This window comes from Cupressus sempervirens, chromosome 7 (assembly GCF_028749045.1).
Source record: "Cupressus sempervirens isolate cs-2001-9-10 chromosome 7, ASM2874904v1, whole genome shotgun sequence".
NCBI lineage: Eukaryota > Viridiplantae > Streptophyta > Pinopsida > Cupressales > Cupressaceae > Cupressus > Cupressus sempervirens.
Window position 1 is genome coordinate 699,433,189 of NC_143124.1, and position 15,229 is coordinate 699,448,417.

Consider the following 15,229-nt stretch of genomic DNA (forward strand, 5'->3'; position numbering starts at 1 on the left):
AAACAACAGTTTACCTAATTAATAGGTGTCCTACAAAGGCAGCCCGTGACAGAATTCCAATGGAAGCTTGGTCACAAAGAAGATGGACAGTTAAACACTTAAGAGTGTTTGGATATGTTGCATATGCACATGTGCCTAAAGAGAAAAGGTAGAAATTTGATGACAAAGGTGTGAAATGCATTTTCACAGGGTATAGCCCAGAATCAAAGGCATACAGATTGTATGATCCATTGAACAACAAGATGATGCTTTCAAGAGATGTGGAATTTCTTGAAAATCAATCTTGGTATGGACAAATTGATGAGTCACCAAGCACTTCAAGAAAAGTGCCATTTATGAATGAAGAGGATGCTAATGAACAACAAGAAGAAGGAGCAAATAGAAGAAAAGGCAAGCAGGTTCAGACATTGCTGAGCTCCTCTAGGCATGACCGAGTGTCAGTACCGAGTACCAGTGAAGACCGAGCTAGTCAGCAAAACAACAGCACTGAAGATTCTAATCCCACACTCTCCTCCCTATTAACAAGAAAGACCAAGAGTCTTAGGGAGATATACCAAGATGAAAGGTATTAAGATTATGATGAGAGTGTTAATTTTGCATTATTTTCTCATAGTGATCCAATATATTTTGAGGAAGCTATTAAGGAGAAGAAATGGTGTAATGTCATGGATAAGGAAATAGATGCCATAGAAAGGAATGAGACATGGGAGCTAACAGATTTTCCTCCCAAGAAGCAAGTGATTGGAGTGAAATGGGTCTCTAAGACCAAATGCAATGCTGAAGGCAAGATTGATAGGCATAAGGCAAGGCTGGTAGTCAAGGGCTACAAACAGCAGTATGGAAGAGATTATGATGAGACCTATGCCCCGGTTGCAAGAATGGAAACCGTGCATGCTGTCATAGCAATTGCAGCTCAGCACAAGTGGAAGGTATTTCAAATGGATGTGAAGTCCGCCTTCCTAAATGGTGTATTGAAAGAAGAAGTGTATGTGGAGCAACCACCTAGTTATGAAGTTGCAGGTGAAGAACATAAAGTATATAGATTGAAGAGAGCTCTTTATGGGCTCAAGCAAGCTCCACGGGCATGGTACAGTAGGATTGACTCATATTTGATGAGCAATGGTTTTAGCAAAAGCAATGGTGAGCCCACTCTTTACATCAAGGCCAAAAATAGTAATGTATTGGTTGTTGTATTGTATGTAGATGACTTGATTTTTACTGGAAATGATAAGGCTCTAATTGATGAGTTTAAAGAGACCATGAAAAGTGAATTTGAAATGACAGACCTAGGTCTCTTGAAATTCTTTCTAGGCATAGAAGTAAAACAAATGCATGATGGCATCTTCATCTCTCAAGAAAAGTATGCAGGTCAGATCTTGGAGAGATTCAAAATGCAGAACAGTAAGGTAGTCCCCACACCAACAACAGTAGGTCTAAAGTTGAGCAAGGAAGACTCTAGCAAGAGAGTGGATCCAACACTATACAAGAGCATGGTTGGAGGTTTAATGTATTTGACAGCAACTCGACCAGACCTAATGCATGCAGTAAGTCTGATTTCCAGATTTATGGAAACACCAAAGGATTCCCATTGGCAAGCGGGAAAAAGGATCCTAAGGTATGTGAAAGGTACCAAGGGATTTGGAATTTTGTATACTGCAAATGATGAATTCAAGTTGATTGGTTACACTGATAGTGATTGGGCTAGAAGTATAGATGATAGGAAGAGCACTTTCGGGTACATGTTTCATATGGGATCGGGTGCAATTTCATGGGCATCCAAGAAGCAACCTATTGCTGCTCAATCTACAGAAGAGGCTGAATACATAGTAGCAAATGCAATAGCATGTCAGGCTATTTGGTTAAGGAGGATCTTGACAGAATTGAATGAAAGGCAAGAGGATGGAACCACAATTTATTGTGACAACATCTCATCAATTGCATTGTCCAAGAATCCAGTCTTCCGTGGGAGAAGCAAACACATAAAAATCAGATATCACTTCATCAGAGAGTTGGTGGAGAATGGGGATATCAAGATGAATTTTTGCAAGTCAGAGCAGTAGCTAGCAGACATTTTTACCAAGCCATTAGGCATTGGAACTTTTGTACACCTAAGAGAGAGTCTTGGTGTAGTTGATGTGGATCAGCTGTGATCCTTGTTTGTTTGGCTCAGGACAAAGGGGGAGTGTTGGAATATTTAATGCTCTTGGCCGTTTGCCCCTTGAGCCAAATGCCCACCTACCACCTAACAGCTCAGAACAGATAGAAAACATGAATGCGGTAGGTGAGATTTTGGAATTTGAAAATGAGAGGGAAAACCATTTTAGGTTAGAAGACAAAGGGAATGATTCATTCATTCCATCGAGAATAGATCAAGCAGAGCAGAGAAGTTGCAGAGAAGAGCAGTGGAAGAAGATCAGCAGATCCAGTCGTTAGAGTGCAGAGAAAGAAGTTTGTTGATTTCATGCCTGCAGTTGCACGTCTTTCCTCTGATCATTCTATAAGTTTATTGTTCATTGGATTCGACCTGTGAAGCAGTGATTGCTCCAGGCATTTTTTGTATGCAGCCATTAGAGCTGCAAGTTTAAAGTTTGAAGTATTGAAGTCGTTTGAAGTTTTAGGGTAAATATAGGGTTTTCTGGTTAAAGCCGAATGCTCCCAGATTTGTAATAGTTTAAATCTTAGTTGAATAGAAAGCAAGCAACATACTTAATCCATTGTTCTTCATCTTCTATTCATTGGATTTAATAAGTTTGGTTGAAAGCTTCAAGCTTTGGCTTTCTGGTTTTAATGGTGAAAGCATTCACGTTGAAATAATTCCTAAGTTATATTTCTTAAGTTTGAAACAGAACACTTGGCATCTTCTTTCTCCGTTGGTGCCGAGCTCACTCGACATCCATTGGTGCCGAGCATTTCCTTTGTGAGCCGAGCATACTCGGCATTTGGTGCCGAGCTCCTCTTTGTGCCGAGTTCACTCGGTACTTGTTGCCTGTCACTCGGCACCTTCATGTGCCGAGCAAGTGCCGAGTAATTTCTGGCACTCGGCACCTTCCTGTGCCGAGCACTTTCCTTCAAGTGCCGAGCAATTTTTAGGGTTAGGGTTGCAGTTTTAAGTTGTGAGTTGTTGAGATATTAATTTGTATATTTCTCACAAAGGAAACCGAATTTGTAATAATAAACCTTGTGAGAGGAAATTTCTTTTCAATTTAACACATGATTGTGTTAAAGTAAGTGATATTATTTACATAATGTACAACGTACGTGTGATAAATTTCCAAGTCTTGATCACAATTTCAGAAGTTGAAGTGTCTAATCCTTGAAATTCTAATTTAAGTCTATTAAATACCTATCACACATTCAATACTACTAATTACTTTCTTAACCAATCGAACTTTGTATCCGTTTAATTTATTCAAAGAGAAACAAAAAAAAACTTTTAAACCAGGAAACCAATAAGATCAAACAAAGCATTTTCAGCAATATTATTATTTGGGTGCAAAACGAAATGTTACATTCCATTCCATTACAGTGATTCAACTCGTATAAAACTGTCTTGAATCGTTGAATAGAACGCCATGAACTCACACAAAATAAGAACAATTTTGATTAATAAAATCCTTGGGAGAAACTGGATGAATGAGCAAATCAAGGCTAAGGTCCAGATCCAGGGTAGTTATCGTTAGCTTTGGGAGGAGGCGGCACTAGGTTTCTCCTCTCTGGCACCCCTTCGTTGAATCTTCCCCTAAAACTTATTGGCTCTGCATATACAAAAATATCAGATGTAAGAAATCAGTGCACATGAAGATTTCTATAATATTTTGTGCATTTTCGTTTTCGATTTTCTTTTGGGTCATATTATAATTTTGGTGAGGGATCGAAAATATTGTTGTCAAACATATGCAGAGAATATAATTCAAAAATCTGCTTAGGAAAAACCAGCCCAAAATAATGTTAGGTACTACCCAAGATAATAATCTAATCAGTCTTATTATCCATACCGAAACAAGAAGCAGTTGAAGCAGCCATTAAAATTAAAGCAATCAGGAACATTGCAAGCACTGTCTTTCCCATTACTAATCTTTCTTCTCTCTCATTGTATTGACGCAGGGGATTTAAAGGGCGATATAGAAGCCATGGCTGATCAGTCTTAACAGCAAATAACTTGAAATTTTAATGAGAAGAGTCCCCACAATGAATTCCTACTCCTAGTATTAAAACTAGGAATATTTTGCAACTACATTTTAGTTGGTCAAATATTCCCAAAAGGCAGAAATAAATGATCTCAACTGCTCCATGTGTCTGACAACGAAATTCTCGTCTTAAAAACTATGCTCTCCTTAACAAATGCCTGTATTTGTGAAATCAATATGAATATTGTGCATGTGTTTTGTATCTAGTCCTGTGAAGAAATTTCAAGGAAAGATGGTTTACATTCTTTTCCTGGATTCCATCCGAGAAATGTGTTAACGGTGTATGGTAATCCAGAATATGCTGCTATAGTTTTTAGTTTTATATTTCATTGACCAGACTTAAAAATGAACCACAACAATCAACACAGTTATATTTAAAACAATGATTCTCAGGCACATTCTTATTCAAGAGAAGCCTAAATCACATGCTGAAAGCCAGGCTGCAATTACTTGCATGAGGTGTACATCGTTGACATTGGTTTATACAACCTCATAACCGATATGGTAGCGCTATAATATAAAAGAGTGTGAATTATTAGGGATTAATTTACCTTTCCTGTCCAAGGATGACTTTCAATATCTTATTAGAGACACTTGGTGATGACACTTTTTTAATGTTATCTATGCTGCCATACTATTTTTTTCAAATTTTCCCAACCATCGTAGGAACCTTTACACCATGTCTTGTGAAAAATGGCTTTGCAGACATCAACGAGCTCTAGTATGTTAAATCAGTCCTTTTCAGTTTTCCTCACTGTTTGAAGATATCCCTTTTTTAATATGTAGAGAACATTGAAGACATACTGATAATAATAATATTACTAGCAATTGTATTTGAAAGTGCAATGTGTGTACACTTTTTAAAAATATGATGCTATATAATATAATGTATTGAAAAAATACGCACAATTAAACTTATTAATAAAAGAAATAAACTGAACTTTCAAATGTAAGTTAACTATAGAAGATACGCTACTATCCGCTACACATTGCACCTTTAGACACAAGTACTAGTAGGTAAAGTCATTTAAATCTACTGAAATATCTATCTAACGTAAATATCTATGAAAAAATTGAACCCAAGGAAAAAGCTAATGCATGAGCAAAGAAAAATTTGAGTGGTAAATGGATCCACCACAGATTTTATTGGAAGCTAAAGTGGATGCATGTATTGTTGTACTTTACTTCTCTTTTTGTTAAAATATATTCGAAATCTGAAAAAATTACACACATCGTCAAATGAAAAAAACTTGTAACTATTTATAGTCCACAAGTTTTAGCTTCCTTACACTTACAAATACCTCAATTCTGAAAAATTAAGTGAACTAAAAAAAATCATGACCAATCTCTATAGTTCATAATTTTGTTCTATTTTCTAAGATCTTTATAATTCTTATGATGGGTGTGATTTGAAAAGTTGATAAAAATAATTAGAGACAATCAACTTCAAAAAAATAATAAAAAGATAAGAGATTATAATACAATAGTAAATTATGATGATAATGGGTGTGATTTGAAAAATTGATAAAAACAATTTGAGACAATCAAATTAAGAAAAATAGTAAAAAATATAAGAGTTTATAATACAATAGTAAATTATGAATCTGATTTGTTTTTTTTTTACTTAAAAAGCTTCTATAGACAAATTTCTAAGCTTTCCCCAACCATGATACATTTATAAAGACCCTAGAAAGGAAAGTCAGTCTAGATCTTCTTCCTGCTAAGGCTTATTGGTGTCATCTATGACAAAATCAAATGAGAGACAAGAGCTACACAAATGCATTTTTGACTAGATAATCTGTTGAGAATTGTGTCTCAACCTTGTAAGCATTTTTCGAATTTTTTTAAGAAAATTCTAGAATTTGTTTGTGGTAGTTTTCCACATGTTTATGAGTTGGAAAAAGGTGTATGAGTTGTTAAAAACATGTCTAGTCTCTAGAATAATGTAGAAGGGCTATTTTAGAGTGTAAACAACTCATATAACTTTTATGGGGTTCTAAACTAGAGGACAAAATTATGGATGAAAATAATATTCTTGGAGTTACAAATTATAAGTGGGTAACATGTGGCATGGTTATTTTGGTCCATGGTTTTGTAAAACCAAAAATAGTTTCCAAGTGGCAAATCACTATAAAAGGAGAGTATGGGGAGGTGTTTGAATCATTGAGTTTAGCTTGCAAGACTAGTGCTAGAAGGAGTCTCTTTGAGTCCGAGTCTGAGTCTGAGTTGTGGTGATGCGCTCTTGTAAGAACTTGCATTGTAAGTGTATTGTAATCTTCCAAATTTGACAATACATTGTATGGGTTTTAGAGGGTGATTTTTCTCTCTTGGAAAGGTCTCCTTATGATCATTATTGTGTTATGCATTCATTATTATTCTTTATTATGTTATTATGAATTTCTTGAGATCTCTGTAATAGTTAGTTGAATTTTCATAATCGTCTCCTCAAAGATTATTGTAGGAAGTTATTCCACGCACCTTATCTTCATTACAAGAGGTATCAAAGCCTAGCCAATTTTGGTTCTATTTGTTGGGTATAGGGTTTTTTGAGCTAATCAAGGCTTCAGTGGGAGCCTGTGCAGAGGTTTTTATTTCTATGTTGTAGGATTATAGAGATTGCAAGCACAGTAGGAGGATTCATGTAGAGAAGTTTTCTAGCACAAACTTTCAAATGTGGATGTTGAAGACATAAGATCTATTGATTGATCAAGATCTATGGGATGTAGTTGATGAAAAGAAGTTGAGGCCCACAGATCCAACTTCAGCCACAGAGTATGATGTGAGAGATAGAAAAGCTAAAAGTCTCATTAGATTGTGTCTTACAGACTCTACACTGATTAATGTCCATGAAGAACCTACCACAAAGAAGGTTTGGAATAACCTAAGTGAGATCTATAGAGTGAAATCACTTGTGAACAAGATTATTTTGAGGAAGAAGTTGTACTCCTTGAGAATGGAAGAAGGTGGACATATTTCTGAGCATCTTGAAAGTTTTAATATGTTGGTGACTTAGTTGATCTTAGTTGGGTTGTGGATGGATGAAGGAGAAAGGTACCGAATATTGCTATATTTTTTGCTAGACTCATGGGACAACCTTATCATGGCCATAGGGAGCAATTTAATTATCTTGAAGATGGAAGACATTGTTGGTTCTCTACTTTCTAGATAGATGAGAAGGAAGGTATATCTGAATGGCAAAGATGCTTTGAGTGTTCCAGGAAGACCAAAGGAAAGAGGAAAGAATGAGAAGCAACATGGCCATTCTAAGTCCAAGAATAAGGGGAGATAAAAATCTTGTGGTAAGTCCAAGGTGATCTATTGGAATTGCGGCAAACCTAGAAACTTTTGAAAGGATTTCAATGAGGAAAAGAAAAAGAAGAAGCAAGATTCTAATTTCGAGTCTGAAAAGGAAGATGGAGATGGTTTCGTCGTAGCCTTGGCTACTCATGCAGGTGATAATACATTGGTGATAGACTCGGGTGCATCTTTTCACATGATTCTAAATAGAAATTGGTTTAGTAAATATGAAAAGTTTGATGGTGGTAAGGTGTATTTGGGTGATAACTTAGTTCTTGATATTGTTGGTGATGGAAGTATACATGCTAAATTTTTTGATGGTAGAATTAGAAGATTTGATGGTGTCTTGCATATCCTAGGCCTAGCGAGGAATTTTTTATTTGTTAGTAAACTAATAGATGTCGATGTGCACGTATAGTTTTCTAAAGCAAATGTGAAAATGGTGAGAGGTGCTATGGTAATAGCAAGAGGAAGTAGATTGGGTACATTGTACTAGCTTGATGCATGCATAGTTGAGTGCAATAGTAGTTCTGATAAGACTGTGAAGAGGACTACTTTGTTGGAGAAGGAGAGGGTTTCTCTTTCAACAGATGGTCATGGTTTTTGGGCACACAAGGGAGCTCTATCTACTAAATCAAAGTTACCAACAAAGAAGACTATGTTGGGGCATCAAAGACTCAACCACATAGGTGGTAAATGTCTACAAACCATAAAAAAAATAAAAACCTTGTTGATAGGTTGAATGACTACAATCTTGATTTTGATTTTTGTTAGCATTGTATCTATGGTAAACACAACCACTTTTAGTTTTACTCAAGTATTCTTAAGTCCACATGTATTTTGGATCTAATCCATTCGGATGCATTTGGTCCACTTGATGTTCCTTCTATTGGTAGATCAGTTTATTATGCTTCTTTCATTGATGATTTTAGTAGAAGAATATGAGTTTATTTTCTTAGAAGTAAAGCTAAAAATTTTAGATGCTTCAAAGAATTTAAAACAATGGTTGAGTTGCAGACTAGAAAGAAGATAAAGCATTTGAGAATTGATAATGGGGTGAATATTGCTCCAATGATTTTAACCCATTTTGTAAAGATTATGGTATTAAAAGACAGAAGACAACTCTATATTCTCCACAACATAATGCAATTTTAGAAAGAATGAACAGAACCTTGATGGAGAAGGCTAGGAGTATGTTGAGTGGAGTTGGAATGGAACAAATTTTTTGGGCCAAAGCTATAGCCACTATGTGCTACTTGATAAATAGGTCTCCTACACCAACTCTTATTGATAAGACACTAATGGAAGCATGGTTGGGCCACAAGCCTTCAGTTAGACATCTAAGAGTTTTTGGTTGTGAGGCATATGCTCATGTGCAAAAGGAGAAGCAAAAAAAATTGGACAAGAAAGCCATCAAATATATTTTCATCAGATATTGTTATGGTGTGAAAAGATAAAAGCTTTGGGATCATGTTACACAAAAGGTGTTTTACTCCAGAAGTGTTATTTTTAGAGAAACTGAGCCTTCTTTTGTTACAATGCATCCATAATAGATAAAAGAAAAGAAAGATGTGATTCAATTTCCTACTACACCTATGAAAGTTAAATTGAGGCCCTTAGAAAGACAAGTTGTTGAAGAGAGCTCTAAGACTTTTCAATCATCAGAGAAAGAGGGAGAAACTGATCATGAACCTAAACTTGAATCTGAACTAGATCTTGTTTGAAGGTCTAGTAGATAGAGGAAAGTAGTAGGAAGGTATGGGTATTCTCCTGATGATTCAAGGTGTATATTTACTTTGAATGCTAATATTAATGAACCATAATTTATAAAAGAGCCTCTTGGTATGAATGATTCAGAGTCCTAAAAGATAGCCATTGAAGAAGAGATGATAACTCTTAAGAGGAATAACACATGGGACCTTGTACCATTGCTTCAAGGAAGAAAGCCTATTAGTTGTAAATGGTGTTCAAAAGGAAGATTGGTTTAGATGAAAACATTGAGAAGTATAAATCACAATTGGTTGCAAAAGGTTACTCCCAAGTTGTAGGAATTGATTATGGTGACATTTTTTTCTCTTGTAGCAAAAATGACATCCATTCAATTTATACTTTCTATTGTAACATCTTATGATCTAGAAGTTGAGTAGATATATTTGAAGACAACTTTCCTTCATTGAGATTTGGAGGAAGAAATTTGTATGACATAGCCGAAGCACTTTATGGTGAAAGGTAAAAGTCATTTGGTCTATACATTGAAGAAATCCTTGTATGGTTTAAAACAAAGTCCTAGGATGCGGTACTAGAAGTTTGATACATATGTATTGAGTTTGGGATTTGTGTGATCCAAATCTGATCACTGTATATACTATGATTCTGATGGTGTTATTTCCTAGTTATTGCCTTATATGTTGATGACATGTTGTTTATTGTGAAAGGAAAAGGTTTGATTGCAAAATTAAAATCTCATCTCTCTACAAAGTTTGAAATGAAAGATCGTGGTGCAACAAGGTACATTCTAGGAATGGAGATTATAAGACATAGACATAACATAAAGCTTTGGCTAGGCTAGAGCAAGTATGTTGGTAATATTCTAAGAAGATTCTATATGCAGTATTCCAGACCATTGAGTGTTCCTATTGCTATGGGAACTAAGCTTTCTAGCTCACAATGTCCTTCATCTCCAATGGAGATTGAAGAGATGAGCCGAGTATCATATCTGAGTGTTATTGAAAATTTGATGTATGATGTGGTCTATACAAGATCAGACATTGCCCAAGTAGTGGAAGTACTTTCCCATTATATGGCTAATCCATGAAGAGCACATTGGGATGCAGTAAAAAGAGTTTTTAGATACTTGAGGGGCACCTTAGAGTACTCAATATGTTTTCATGGAATAGGATATGAGCATTCCTTGGATATTCAAGGCTATGCGGATTCAAATTGGGCTAGAAATATTGATAGAAGGAGATCCACTGGTGCTTATGTGTTTACATTATTTGATGGTGCAATCAGTTGCATGAGCAAGTGACAAGCTGTGGTCACTTTGTCCACTACAGAGGTAGAGTATATGGTAGCTACTCATGCTAGCAAGGAAGCCATCTAGCTTAAGAGACTATGTTCAGATATAGAGTTCAAACAAGGTGCAATGAAAATTTATAGTGACACTTAGAGTGCAATCTGCCTAGTGAAGAACCCAACATTTCATGCTAGGACCAAGCACATTGATGTACACTATCATTTTTTGAGAGATATGGTTGAGTATGGAAAAGTGAAGCTAGAAAAGGTGGAAACTTTGGTAAACGTTGTTGATGCATTAACTAAACCTGTGAGCATAGAGAAATTTAGATGGTGTTCAGAGTCTATGGGACTCTCGACCCTTAGCAATTAAGTCCATGACACTGTGGATCCTTTGACTCTTGCAAGATGTTTGACAAGTGGGAAAATGTTGAGAATTGTGTCTCAACCTTGCAATCTTTTTTCAAAAAACTATAGAATTTTAAAGAAAATTATAGAATTTGTTTGTGGTAGTTTTCCACATGTTTATCAGTTGGAAAAAGGTGTATGAGTTGTTAAAAATGTGTCTAGTATCTAGAACAATTTAGAAGGGCTATTTTTAGAGTGTAAATGACTCATTATATGACTTTCATGGGGGTCTAAACTGAGGACAAAATTATGGATGAAAATGGTATTCTTCAAGTTACAAATTACAAGTGGGTAACATGTGACATGATTGTTTTGCCCATGGTTTTGTAAAACCACAAATGGTTTCCAAGTGGAAAATAACTATAAAAGGAGGGCTTGTGGAGGCATTTGAATCATCGAGTTTAGTTTGCAAGACTAGTGCTAGAAGGAGTCTCTCTGAGTCTGTGTCTGAGTTTGAGTTGTGGTGATGGGCTTCTGTAAGAACTTGCATTGCAAGTGTATTGTAATCTTCTAGATTTGAGAATACATTGTGCATGTTTTGGAGGGTTGGATTTTTCTCTCAGAAGGGTTTCCCCATGGTAATCATTGTGTTATGCATTCATTGATATTTTTTATTATGTTATTATGCATTTATTGACATATCTATAATAGTTAGTTGAATTTGCATAATCATCTCCTCAAAGATTAGTCTAGGAAATGATTTTGCACACCTTAGCTTCCTTACATAATTGACAACAAATCACCCTCTTCAACCACATCAAACAAGTGGTCAAAGCACAATATTTTCAATGTCTCAGCAATGGAATCCTCTTGTGCACCATCTCTTACATCCTGGTAGCTTGATTCTATTGCTTCCCCAACTTCACCCTCCCCATTTTCCTAGCTAAGGTTGAAGTTTGTTTCTCATCTGCACCCCTATCTTTGTTTTTCTCTTCAACAACTATCTTAGAGCCACTCTTGTTCTCATTATCCTTTGCTGATTGATGAGAGCCATTTATGATCTATATTCATACCATGTTTTCACCATTTTACTTAGCATCATATTCATTTCCATATTCTATTATATTCCATTTCATGCATAATTTTATCATCTTATGTTGCATATGGTTAAATATAAATAGGTAATACTTAATAAATTTTTAAGATAAATTAATGAGAATTTATAATTGATTGATTTTACTAATAAATATTGTTATTTTATGCCTTGAAATATATATTTATATATCTTGGGACATATAATTTAGGATATGTGGACTTACAAAAAAGAGAAAATTCTGCTGATCAAAATTATCATAGTCTACTTTATGTTTCAATTTGCAAAAAAATGAGGACGAATTTCAAAAGTTCACCATCTAGGTTTTATGCATAATGAGGCCATTTAACTTTTCTCATGAAAAAATCTTTAGAAACTAAACCATTTGGAAGTTATATCTAGTTTTCTAAACATAATAATATCTAATTTACTGTTACAACCAACAAATTATGCTCCACATTTTTCTCCAATAAGTTATGGCTCTATCCACGTGGGAATTGATTTTTGGAAGATTCAATTTGTTGAGGAACTTGTGGTATAGATTTCTATATGGTTGGATAAGAATATAACCATTCCATACCTAGTTTTCTATTATTGTTGCAACAAATTTGGAATATGTGGCCAACAAATTATACGTGAAACATTCCATTGTGGTCTTTGTTGGTTAGAGGAATATTTTTTATTATACTATCCTTCAAATAGTTTTAGTCTTTTATACAAATGATATTTATATATATGCATCTTCTCTAAATGGGAGATATACTGATATCAAAGGGAAACGGAAGCTTTTGTACACAGATCTTCCTGCAGTAGAATTCTATGTGAATTCTATATTTTTTATGGTTGAATAAAATATCATTATTCTAGTCACAAAAGAGTAGAAGGGAATTCATGTTTCATCAGCAAGCATACTAAGGAGGTAGGATCCACTTCTTGGAATGACTGGGGATTTAGTTTGGATTGTTTGTGTGTCTTTGTTTTTGGTGTGTTATTATTTTGATTTTATTTCATACATAGAATTATCTTTGGTTTGTGTTTGTTTGAGATTTAAATGCAAATTGAAATTTGTGTGCTTCTTTATTTAATTATTGAAATATTAATTTCTACATTAAAACTTTATTCTTTCTATTTAGTTTAAAATAGTTTTTCTTTAAGAAATTTAGACTAGCTCCTATCACCAGGAAGTGATAGTTCCTATCGCCAGTTTTGTTTGGTTTGTTGTAGGTTTCCTCCAATGCATTCTAGCTGAACTTATATCTATTTGGCATGCTATTTTAATCCATTGAGTACACAACCATTATAGATTTCATTAGTACATGACCCTGAATCAATAATTAAATGCGAGATGAATTGGTTCTTAATCTTATCAATTATCCTTAATATTTGAATCGTAGTTTCACCCTACATTTTTGGTGTTGTTGCCAGGGAAAGGTATTAAAGGCCTAAATTTATAGTGACCTAAGTTAGGAAGAATGCATTAGGATTAAAACTTTTGCAATTGCTAGCCTTGCTTGAGTAATTAATCCTAATTTGTATTGCTTACATCATATAGATGCATTGTTTTAGTTTGTGGGTAGATCCTAGAAGTTAGATCCCTTATTTTTGTTTATTTTAGGGTGTAGGTAAATTATTTTTTATCTTCTTCTTCATTTCTTGTTGTGAGCAAGTCATAAATAAAATGAAATTTTGAAGAAAAATGTTTAAAATGATGCATTTTCAAGGTAGTCCAAACATGTCAAATTTGAAAACAAGAATTCATGGAGGAATTGCATCAATCAAAGGTGATGTTTTTACAAAATATCTACCTAATGAATGTAAATTATATGATATTTATCTTCTATTGTCACAGGTACATCCAAATGTTATTTCTATGTCTAAACAAGAGTGTATAATTAATGAACTTCTAAAACAATGAGATTTCATGAATGACAATTTAACTGTTTGTTGTTCTACTTGTTATAGGCAAGGTGATAAATGCATATGCATGAATGAAAAAGAACACTGGTAAATGAAGTACAAGATATTTATGAACCTCACCACACTAAGGATGTAAGTGAACAAATCTTCCTTGTAATTGGTGAACAATTTCATACACCAAATCAAGAAGATTAAGGTATGGCTTACTGTACTACATTGGAAAGACAATATATTTCTTCAAAATATAATTTTCCACCTAGTGTGCACAATGAATATAATCATGCATTCTCACAACAACCTATATATCCATATTATATTCTACCCTCTCCATTATTCCCATTCTACTCATATCCACCTACTCTAAATCCAACACAACCTTTTCCATTATCCTTATTACATTCGTTACACCCACCATCCACCCCAACATATTGACCAATGGAAATTATAATTTCTCATGCTACATTACATAATAAGGTGGATCAAATAACATATGTTGATGGCATTTCAATTGTCATTTTAAATTCCTACAATGAATTCCTACTCCTGGTATTAAAACTAGGAATATTTAATATGAATATTTTGCATGTGTTTTGTATCTAGTCCTATGAAGAAACTTCTAGGAAAGATGCTTTGCTCTCTTTTCCTAGATTCCATATGAGAAATGTCTTAATTGTGTATGGTAATCTAGAATATGCTACGATAGTTTTTAGTTTTATATTTCATTGACCAGACTTAAAAATGAACCACGACAATCAAAATAGTTATATTTAAAATAATGATTTACAAGCAAATTCTTATTCAAGAGAAGCCTAAATCACATGGTGAAAACCAATCTACAATTACTTGCATGAGGTGTACATCGTTGACATTGGTTTATACAACCTCATAACTGATATGGTAGCGTTATAATATAAAAGAGTGTGAATTATTAGGGATTAATTGACCTTTCTTGTCCAAGGATGACTTTAAATATCTCATTAGAGACACTTGGTGATGATACCTTTTTTAATGTCATCTATGCTGCCATACTATTTTTTTCAAAATTTCCCAACCATCGCAGGAACCTTTACACCACATCTTGTGAAAAATGGCTTTGAAGACATCACCAACCTCTAGTATGTTAGATCATTCATTTTTAGTTTTCCTCATTGTTTGAAGATATCCCTTTCATAATATGTAGAGAACATTGAAGACATATTAATAATAATAATATTACTAGCAATTGTATCTAAAGGTGCAATGTGTACTCAAATAGTGGCATATTCTGTATAGTTTCTTAAAATATGTTCACATGATTTTTTCAAAAGCTATACAATATAATGTATTGAAAAGACATGCACAATTAGACTTATTAATAAAAGAAATAAACTGA